We start from the raw sequence: 11,635 nt of genomic DNA, 5'->3' as shown, positions 1-11,635 counted from the left end.
TAAATCTTCAACATTAGGTCTTGTTTTGCTGCAATTACTGAGTTATAACAGCCAGACAAGCCAAGAGCAGAAGTCATCAGGTGGCATTGACTGTGTTTGACATAATCATCATATAGTGACTTGAGTATTTGACATATGATTTCCTTACAGACTACAAGAAACTGTGAACAAAAGAACAATCGGTTTTGGCATAATCAGACAGATGATGAAAAAAGAGTTTATTTTAATGTAGACACACAGACATGAAGAATCAGCGTGAGCATCACAACAATGGTGACCATCAAAAAGCGTGTTGTAGCCAATCAGAACTCATCCATGACTCCCATCATGCATTGCGGCATGAATAAATGATGAGAGTTCAGAGTTGATCTGTTTACCTGAATATGCCTTTGTCACCATAGTTGAGATTCATGGGCTGGTTCTTGATGTCTATGTGTGCCTTTGTGAAACACTTTTTTTTTATATTTAAACAGGTCGTAAAAAAAATCTTTCCAAAATGTATAGGAAGCACTGGATCTTCTGTGCGTTGTCACGGCTAGTGATGGGAAGTTCGGATCATTTTACCGACTCGGATCTTTGAGTCTCGTTCAGCAAAATGAACAAATCTTTTTTCGAGTCATTTCGTTCATTTTACCAAAATATAATTAAAAAGCTACGTTTTACTTCACATGTAATGCTCATACACGTTTATATAACGTTGATCACACTACAAACAAGACAAAACTATAAGCTATTAGAAACAAATGATTTATGCATTGTTTACCTGGGTCTTCATGATTAGCTCCCTCACTTCTATCTGTCCGGGTTCGAGTCGTTCGTTCATTACGTGACAAACCTATATAAGCTTAACTAACGCAGTCTGAGCCGGAAAGAGAATTGATTAGTTCATCTCTCGAGTCTTTGGGTCCGAGTCGTTCGTTCATCACGTGACGGCTCCATACGCTTAACCTATGCTGCTGGAGCCGGAAACAGAATTGATTAGTTCATCTCTCGAGTCTTCGGGTCCGAGTCGTTCGTTCATCACGTGACAACCCCATACGCTTAACCTATGCTGCTGGAGCCGGAAACAGAATTGATTAGTTCATCTCTCGAGTCTTCGGGTTTGAGTCCTTCGTTCATAGTTGCGCAATTGCGCATGCGCGACTGAACGAATCATTCCCCGAGACGACTCGTTCTTCACGAGTCACATAAAGATTCGTTCAAAATGAACGAATCGTTCAAAAATGACCCATCACTAGTCACGGCTATTACAACAGGGGAAAAAAAACTAAAGAGATTAGACACTAGGTGATTCACGTCAAACAATGAATATGTTAAAACATAATCATCACCTGATGACATGAGCTTATGTCTGGCTGTTTTAACTCAAATACAGCAGCCAAACAAGACTATAATAATAATATTGAAGATTTAAGGGTCAAGAGCCCAACTAATGCGAACACTGACCACTATAATGGTTGCTTAAAACTTGTTTTTTTTTAAACCTCTTAAACTCATTTGAAACAAAATTGTTTCAAAATGTTGATGCTTCATTTACATGACCTTCCTCATATAGTATCAGCCCATATGTGATCTCATTTGAAAGCTTAGAGTCTCCTCTTTACGAGGAATACCATAACTTGATACATAAAGTAGTAAAATGATGCTTAGAATTTATGTTGTTCCACACAAATTTCCGCCTAATGATTGTGAAGAATTATTACAAAGAATGTGTTTTTCTTATATTTTTCACAAAACAGACAAGTCATTTATCACAAGAAAGTGCTCATTCTCAAGAATCTGACCATGTAAATCATTTTATTGTGTGACAAACACAGATCGAATAATCTTCAATTGAATCGCGATGTCAGAATATAATAAAAATTCTTCTCAGTCTTTTCACAGGGAGGCGCAACTCCTGCAAAAGTGGATGGGAGTGAGTATTGATTTTGATTGCTTGTATCATTCCCTGCATGTCTGAAGGTTTATGTCATGTCAATCTCTATTTTTATTTTGTCTAGGCACTTTGTTTCCACTTCTGGTTTGGCCATAACGGCCAAACAGGCCAAGACGAAATGGAGCAATCTGAAAGACAAATACAAGGTAATCTGCCTGTTCCTCTGCTTCTGTTACCGAAAGACCCATACCAAGATTTGTGTAAAGACTAACTGGTCTTATATGAAAGTTATCATGGATGCATAGGCCATTACATTTTATCTTGCATAGTTTATTTTGAGATGATAAAAAGAATAGTTCACCCTAAAATTAAAATTATGTCCTTTACTCCCCCAGTTGTTCCATACCTGTATACATTTTTTTTTTGCTCTACCCAGGAAGATATTGTTAAGAATATTTGTAACCAAACAGTTCTGAGGTACCACTGATTTCTAATATAAATTTTTTCATACTAAAGAAGTCTGGTGCCCCCAAACTGTTTAATTAACAAATGTGACCCTGGATCACAAAACCAGTCATAAGGGTCAATTTTTCAAAATCGAGATTTATGCATCATCTGAAAGCTGAATAAATAAGCTTTCCATTGATGTATGTTAGGATAGGACAATATCTGGTGTTTGAAAACCTGGAATCTGAGGGTGCAAAAAATCTGAATATTGAGAAAATCACCTTTAAAGTTGTCCAAATGAAGTTCTTAATGTAATTTCCTAATGATTTTTACCATAAAATAAAAATCAATGATTTTGACCCATACAATGTATTTTTGCCTATTGCTATAAATATACCCCAGCAACTGGACTAATTTGTGGTCCAGGGTCACAAATATTCTTCAAAACATCTTCCTTTGTGTAGAGTGAATCAGTCAATCAATCAATCAATAAATTACTGGTTTGAAACAACATATGGGTATGTCAGATATTTCAGGAGCTTAGGGACCCACCTACAGGGAAAGGGGTAGAGGCCGGTAGTGGTACACTGCCATGGATGCAGCACTCCAGGGGCAGCACTCAATCAGTCTGCCCCTGGTTGTCACATCAAACCTGACTGCCACTACAGGTGGCTCAGTCAGCACGCCAGCCCCCTTCTGATGAAGCCAAGAGCAGTAGTCAGCCGTCGAGGGACAGCCAGGCTCTCCTTGATTTTCTGAAAGAACAGGCTGAGAGGGAAGAGGAAAGGGAAAGACAGGCAGTGGCGAGGGAAGAAGAGAAGGAGAGGGCAGCAACAGCCAGAGCAGAGAGATACCTGTCTCTTTTTGAAAAACTTGTCAACAAATTCTAAAAAAATATGTTTTAGTTAAATGTCTTAAATAAATGAATCTGCTTTAAATAAATTAAAAATGAATAAATGTTTTGAATTCTATCTAGGCAATTTATTCATGTAGCAACTGTATTCTTTATATTTACAACAAAACACAAATGATATAGCATTTTTTATTGCAGTTGTTTACTATTACAGTCATGCAGTTTAAACCTCAAGAAGAACATACCAACATCAAAAAAAAAAAAAAAACATTTATCTTTCTTTATATATATATATATATATATATATATATATATATATATATCTGCTCTGCTTACCTATATATTCATACCTATCTTTATAAAAATGTTTTATATTTGATCTAATGTGTACACTTTGTTAAACTGTTTTTTCATCTTTTAGTAAACATGGCAACATCTGGAAAGGTTTAGGCTACTGTCTATATGTAGTCATGTTCATTCAGACAAGCAGGCAGTCCCTCAGGAGAAGATAGCTGAGCTGCAAGACGTCCTCGGAGATGATTCCCTGATAGGTCCCTTTCATCCACTGGTTCGTTCTCCACGTCATCCTCGCTGCCGTCTTGCCCATGGCTTTCCTCATCCAGGAGATCACCTCCTATCATGCAAATGTTGTGGAGGATGCAGCAGGCAGCAATCAACTTTGGGGCAAACAGTGGCCTGATCTCCAAGGCTCTCAAGAAAATGGCACGCCAGCGTGTCTTTAACATCCCGAAGGTGCGCTCAATGATGTTTCTAGCCAGAGCGTGATGCCTGTTGTATCGGGCTTCAACCTGGCCTGGTAATCAGAAAATGTGTAGAAAATGTGTGGTGTATTACAAAGTTAAAATAGTAACACTCTTTGGTATATTATGTTTGTGTGTGTGTGTGTGTGTGTGTGTGTGTGTGTGTGTGTGTGTGTGTGTGTGTGTGTGTCTGAGACAAAAATTAGTCATCATACCTGCGACAGGCTGGCGGTACGGGGTCATAATTGCAATGGGACGCTGCAGGCATGGGTATCCACCGTCTCCTAAGAGACAGTGTCCAGCTGGTGGATACAGAGCCTGCTGATACATGGGTGATCTGCGCAGGACAAGGGCATCATGGACAGATCCTGGATTGCCAATGTACACATCTATAAATGCACCCTTGGCATCACAGGTGCCCTGAAGAATGATGGAAGGAAAAAGCTTTCAATTTATACACTTATAACACTTTTTTTGTGGCTCTGCAGGAGGAAGAATCCTGACGTGGCACCCGTCGATGGCACCAGTGACACAGCGAAATGCCTCGTGGCCAGCAAGGCGAGCAAAGCTGGCCCCCACCTCCTCCATCTCTTCTGCCTTTGGAAAGTGAATAACTTTGTGGAGGATTGTCATCATCTCTTCCACAACATTGTGAACAGTCCTACAGACTGTTGCAAGTGGCATGCTGAAGGTGTCTGAAGTGACCCTGTAGGACGCTCCACAGGCCAGCCAATAAACTGTTACCAGCACTTCAATTTCATGGCTCCATCCATGGGCTTTTTGATGGGGCAGCATCCGGATTAGCATGTTGATGCTTTTCTTGGAGAGCCTGAAGGCTGGTTTTAAATCCTCTCCAGAAAAAAACTTAACCAGGATAGGTACTTGGTCATTGACTTGTGAATACCTTTGTGTGGGACTTTGTTCCTGTAAAGATATACAGATAATATATAAATTAAGAATGTTTTTACTGTTGCTTGTTGCTTCATTTATTGATAAGCCCTAGCACAATGGCGTCCCCGAGTCTAAAAGTTGTAGTCTATATCAGTGTGGATAAGTACCACTAGTGGTACTCCAGCTATTGGTATGCAGAGGTATCACTAAATTGAAAAAAAAAAATTAATGTTGAAACACTATGGCCTGGTTTCACAAATAGGGCTTGGACTAAGCCTGGATTAGCTCATAGTTCAGTTAGAACATTTATGTTTTTGTTTTTTTATAAATATGCTTAGAAAAAAAATGTTTTACTGGTATGCATCTTGAGAAAAAAAAAGGCACTGATATATTTTTTCTTTCAGCTGAAATAGCTCATATTTACATTTTAGTCTAGGACTAGGTTTAAGCCTTGATCTTTACTTGAGTAAAACTTGTTTACATTTAACTACAGTACAGTATTTAATTTTTAAGCACAACACATTTGAATTTAATCATTATTTCAGTTACTTACCTTTATGTGCAGTGTTAATGTTCAAACAGTGAATTTACACTGTTAAAGTGGCTGACAACAAATATTCTTATTTATTTTATATATATATATATATATATATATATATATATATATATATATATATATATATATATTAGATACCTCTTGGAAATGTTATTTAATAAGAATATAATATATTCAAACATTATTACTTCTTATTTAGATATATGAAATAATGAAGAAACAATAATTAGAGAAAGATACAAAGAGAGGCACGTCTTTTCTGCATCCTCCGCTGCATCCTGGCTACTCTTTGAGGTATTCTTGTCCTCAGTTCGGCAGCCTCCTCTTCAGCATCTTGGTAAAGTATACCAACTGCAATGGCAATCCCAAACTGTCAAACCATTTGATTGATTAATTCATTAATTAATTTACTTGTTTCACTTTTCTTTTGTCTAGTGTCTATTTTTTCCTCACAACATCCATCAACTTCCCAACGTTTTTTTCCGCTATTTAAAATATATTTAAAAAAAACGGACCGTTGTTTCACATTTTATTTTATTTTATTTTATTTTAAAACGATGTAAATATAATCAGAGTAGTGAAATGATCCCTGAACCACAGAAGAGGCAGTTGTTTAATATCATATTAGGTACAAGGTAACATGATTAATACAATAAGATAAAAAAATAAAAATATACAGTTAAGTTAATTTTAGTAAGCATGTTGAGCGACGCTATCTAGTATGCTGCTGTTCCAATTGCAGGATTACCGGACTTGTGTGCTCCTGTTCTGTGAACTTGCAAGAAAAGTTCCGACTTTGCGAACTTGGTATTGAGAAACGCCTCAGGACTTTTATTTTTAGCCGGTGCTGTGACGTCACAGACCTGCGCCGCGCTCCTGCGTCTGTTTGAGCTGAAGAAAGGTTTGTGGTTTAAATCATTTAAAGTGATCAAATTGATACAACGCGGTCAGTCTACTTTATAGTTTTTACCAACGTTGTAAAGGTAATTGATCATTTTGTTACACGAGTCACAGAAGAGGTGTGTGTCATTTCGGTCCGTTTATAGTGAATCAGATGATAAACACAGATCTTTTCAAAACTCCAGTTCAACTGAATCAATTGCTTCACAAATGATGAATCGTTTTCGAATCGATGAATGTTTTGAATCGCTCGAATCAGCGCTCACTGACGACATCTGCTGCTCAAAACACTGCAAATACAACGACAACAACAAACTCATGTCTAATGCACTTCTACCAACAATAGCAATTTTCTGTTTCTAAATGTAATAAATTAAACGCAATATTATCACTAAATAACTAATCTTAATTATAAGTAAATTGTAATTGCCTGTAATTTCTGTTCTTTTATTTCCTGTGTTCAGTTAGTATTTATTGGTAAAATTTCAGTGTTAACTCTCACTCTGACCGCTTCCCTTGCCAGTGAACTATGGAGCTGATGTGTGAGATGCACCCAGAGATTTAGTTTGCATTGATTTTCTTTCTGTTAATTGTTCGCATCTTAAACAGGACAAAGTGTTCAAACAGAGAGAAAGTTGTGGAGCAACTGAGATCTACATGACACTATTATAAAGAACTTGGGTAAAGTTGGTTTTATATTCGGACATTCGGACTTCCGCGTTCAATAACTCTGTTAATCTGCATCAAAAAAGGCTATTTTTGGTCAAACATCATTACCCACTATTATGAGCACAAACTACAACGCATTTTTCTGCAGAAGTCGGCGTTTTAAAGAAGCTGATAAACACGCTTACCTCTATGGAGTGTCGTGACGTCATCGCTCATCTGAGGGACCGTCTTCAAATTACGTTTCCATTACGGCAGCCTGCTAACAATTCACTGTCCATGGTACTAAAGTCATCAGAGAACATGACATCAAAGATTTTAAATAGTTACATTTTAAATAGTTGAAACAAATCCATTAACAACATTTTAAACAATAATACATGTAAATGTATTTTGTATTTTCTCTTTATATATTTTTTAATTGTTCTAACTGTATAGTGTCAGGAGTGTTCATGATCTTGATCTTGTTTATTACAATGAGTTATTTATTTATTTACTTGGTCAGACACATAACTGTTGTAACACGACCATGTACTCAAGTAAAAGCACCCCAAGGTGGCAGGTGTTGTCCAGCAAATGCGATATTCATATTTTGTTCTCAATTGATTATACAACCTATTCAGCTGTGGATGCAATAATACAATAATGAAGATACATTTATGCTTTATTATATTAGTCATGGAATCCCCGACTGCCCTCTGCAACTGGAGTGGTTAGCCAAGCTCAGGTCTGGGTGTACAAGGTACCAGACAGAGCTAAATTCCCTCAAACGAAAGCAAAAGCAAATGAAGACATGGCAAACTATCCACATGTGTTTTCAGCGTTCAGCAATGTAGCTAATCACAGACACAGAGATCTCTATGAACTAAGATTAGTGACCTTTTCCAGAATCAGAATTCTCGACCGTGAGCCCGTCTTTTTTCCCCTTTTCCCAAAACAACTTAATACTAATAATAGTTTCAGCTATTAAAATAGTTCAATAGCAAAGTGATTGTATCTAGTGTCGTTTTTTATTAAGTAAATTTAGAAAAACGTTTGGAGCATTTTTGTTTGTTTAATTTTGTATAATAAATTTAAATATAATAATATAGGGGAGAGCGGGGCACAATAAATTTTTGGATTTCGCGGTTTATGTAAATCCACTTGGGGTTCAGAGTACAATTTTTTTTCCACATTATTTTCACACTTGTCTAGTACAAATATATTGCTTTGTTTCATATTTACAGTGTATACGTTTTTCGTTATTTACCTCAAAAGAAAGGAAGTGAAACGTGACAACATGCCCCGTAGGTGGGGACCGTGGGGTACATTGTAACATCTGAGGGGCACGTTGTAACACGACCGTATGACAGCTTCAAATGTTATCTGATCGAATGAAAAAATATATGCACAACAAACTAAAATATTTTGTCAGTAAAATACGTGTTAACTTTTTCAAATGAAGTAATGACGTTTAAAAAAAAAATCTAATTTTTGGAGTTTGACAATGAACATATCGCAACAATGCTTTGAACGGCCCTGATCTCAACACACAGCTGTACAGTAGTTCAAAACAATGTGGACAAATAGATGAAACACATTTAGACATTCAGAAGAACACTCCACTCCTCCACACACAGCTCTCATAGAACACCACACATATAAACCAGCCAAAATGCTTTACATTTGTTGAAATAATAACATCTGAACATTGATTGTCATCCTTTATTCACCTGTTTCTTATCAAAACCCATACAAGTAAATAGTGTAAATTGCATCGCTAATGTCATAGAATAGTGTAGTTTAGTAACAGCGGGGCATATTGTCACACAGTGTCACAACGTTCCCCATCTGCAGGAATATAAAACAGGTTGTCTTCTGCTGATTTGCCAAGCGTTGATAAACTGTCTAAACTGATAAATAACAAATTGGAGATTAAAATAATAGCAGATTTGTCTAATTTTAAATGAATACTAAAAACTGAAATGAAAAGTTTACTTCAGCCAGAAATTTACTTTTACTATGGTAAAATAAATATTCAGCGATCTTCAAAAGGCTGTTGAATTTTGACGCACTTTTTGCTCTGCATAGTGTTGCTATGGCAACTAGTAAATACTGTAAATTTGGTTATGCTAGCATGTGTGGAAATATTTAAACCACGTTTGTCACAATTAACCCCGCGTTAGGTTGTGCCCTGCTTGATCACCCTAATGTAGGCCTACGTTTTTTGAGCGCCCAGCAGACAACTAATCATATTCTGTTTGATCATTTTGCCTTCTCAAATAATCACGACTTGCCTTAAAAAAATCTATAGATATAAAACAGTTCAAGTACTGAACAATTAGTTTAAACGTTAAACCTAAATAAATGTGCGCTGTTGCATATAGTGTGTGCAGAGCATTAATAAACCCATAAAAGGGTTTATTATCCAAGAGTTTGCTTTGCAGGAAAGGGAGACGCCAGTGCGATCACTTGCATTTTTTTCAGTGAAAGCAATTTAAAAGTATCCATGTTATTTGTGTGCACTCAACAAAACACAAACAAAAAAGAAAACAAACATGATGCATGTTCTGCCGTCGCGTTGGAGCTTCACAACAAATAACGAAACTCCGCAAAAACATCCCTCAAAGACAAGATAAATATATCTATAAAAAGCTTTAAATTGTTACTTAACGAAATAAAACAAATCGAAAACAAAAACAATTTCATTATGTAATTGGTAGGCTAAATATGAATTTGTCTCTAAATGCGTGTCCCAAAAAGGAGATTGCACACAGGATCTTTGCTGCACTGACTCATAATATACTAGTTTATTAATAAATAATTCAAATATGTTCTTACTCTTTCCTTGACACATTCATTGTTATTTATTTTTGCCGGTGCTTTGTGGCAAGTTTCAGCCTATTGTGTGCGCTTGCCGTCCAAACTGGTCTCAAAAGCTAAAGTGAAGGCTCGTGTTCTTCCCTCCAACATAAAAAATATAAAATATAAAATATGTCTAAGATATAAAAATAAGGAGAAGCCTAAAAAAATAGACCGGATGCCTTGGGGAGCCATGACCTGAAAATAGGCCTGAAGCCCAGCCCTAAGGGTGTAAAAAAGTCAGGATTGTCGTCCCAGGCTGAAATGCTGCGCTCTATTTGACTGCTTTGATGCGCTGCAACACTGTACTGCATTGTTTTAATGCTTACAGCCCGTGTGTGTGTGTGTGTGTGTGTGTGTGTGTGTGTGTGTGTGTGTGTGTGTGTGTGTGTGTGTGTGTGTGTGTGTGTGTGTGTGTGTGTGTGTGTGTGTTGTGTGTGTGTGTGTGTGTGTGTGTGTGGTGTGTGTGTGTGTGCGTGCGTGCGTGCGTGCGTGTGTTGTGTGTGCGTGCGTGCGTGCGTGCGTGCGTGCGTGCGTGCGTGTGTGTGTATATATATATATATATATATATATATATATATGTGTATATATATATATATACACTGATAACATACTTTCTCACAGTCAGAGACAAAACATTATTCTCCTTTTTGCTCATTATTAATGAGACTGATTCAAGAATAATTTGATGATAGTTCAGTAACAGAGAAGATCCTGCTGTGGTCTCTGTGAGGTTGTCAAAATCAGCAAATATCACTGTAAAAAATTGCTGTTAATTTACGGCAGTATTTTAACAGTATAATCCTTTTTTTTTTTAACGGTTGACACAGTTTAACAGTATTTTGCCATATTTATTGCATGAAGGAAAGAAAACAGTACTTAACTGTATTTTTGAAACAGAAAATGTCATCGAGCACATGTGGATGTTCATTCGTCTTTATCTGTGACTTAACCGGTGAGTGCACCTTTGTCTTGCTCCTTTTACACAAACGCATGTTTGCAATTGCAAATAACTGCAATAATTGTGGGTGCTGATATTGTAACTGTTTTATCTGTCCATTTCAGTGATAAACCGGTCAATGTGCCAAGTTAGAGTGGAGCTGGATTTCTGATTCAGATGTTCCACGATTACAAGGTGAATGCTATAAACTCTTCTGTAAGTATAAGCTTTTAAACACTGTAGCAACAATGTCAATCGCTAACAAGCGCTTACCCATACTTCAGATACTTTTTCTAAACTCTTAACACAGACTGGCACCTACAAAACACAATTGGACAAATTGATAATTTTCTTCTCAAAAATACATTTTGTTAAATATATACTAACTCTTCATTTCAAAACAGAACACATCTTTCTCCGATCACACTAACTTTACCAAAACACTGGAAATCTGACTCAAAATGAAATTATTCTGTCAAAGAATAACACTTGTTTTCACTTCACAAGGTACATGCAGTCAGTCAAAGTACACCAGGTTTCAAAATACTGGCTATTGTTGACATTTCAAAAACTGCATAGACTTTTATGTTTCAGTTTTACAGGTATTTGCATGCAAAACATGCAATCCACAATTTTGACACTAAATTTCTTGGTTGGGAACTGTTTGTCCACATGTACAGTAATGTTCACATTCAAAAGCATTCCAGTAAAAAGCAAATAAGTTTGTTTTAAAAAAAAAAAAAAAAAAAGCAAAAAGCCCAGATAAAAAAAAGGGGGGGTCTAAAAAGAGCACAAAATTACTGTATCTAATCTCTGCGATCTTGAAATTACAGTTTTTTACAGACGCTAGGACACATTTCTCAATACTTAGGTCACTTTTGCAAAACTCTTCACACAGTGAGCA

General features: G+C 36.7%; 1 long non-coding RNA gene across 1 annotated transcript in view; it reads left to right on the top strand.

The window, feature by feature from the left end:
• The first annotated feature begins 1,110 nt into the window (after nt 1-1,110).
• The window catches only part of LOC141313332 (uncharacterized), an 88,497-nt gene continuing 77,972 nt past the window's right edge, over nt 1,111-11,635 (top strand). The window contains exons 1-2 of the long non-coding RNA XR_012349410.1: nt 1,111-1,915; nt 2,001-2,082. This is a non-coding gene — a long non-coding RNA (uncharacterized lncRNA). The remainder of the gene's footprint in view (nt 1,916-2,000; nt 2,083-11,635) is intronic.

The sequence above is a fragment of the Garra rufa genome, unplaced genomic scaffold, assembly GCF_049309525.1.
Source record: "Garra rufa unplaced genomic scaffold, GarRuf1.0 hap1_unplaced_007, whole genome shotgun sequence".
NCBI lineage: Eukaryota > Metazoa > Chordata > Actinopteri > Cypriniformes > Cyprinidae > Garra > Garra rufa.
This window is presented reverse-complemented; position numbering and strand designations above follow the sequence as displayed.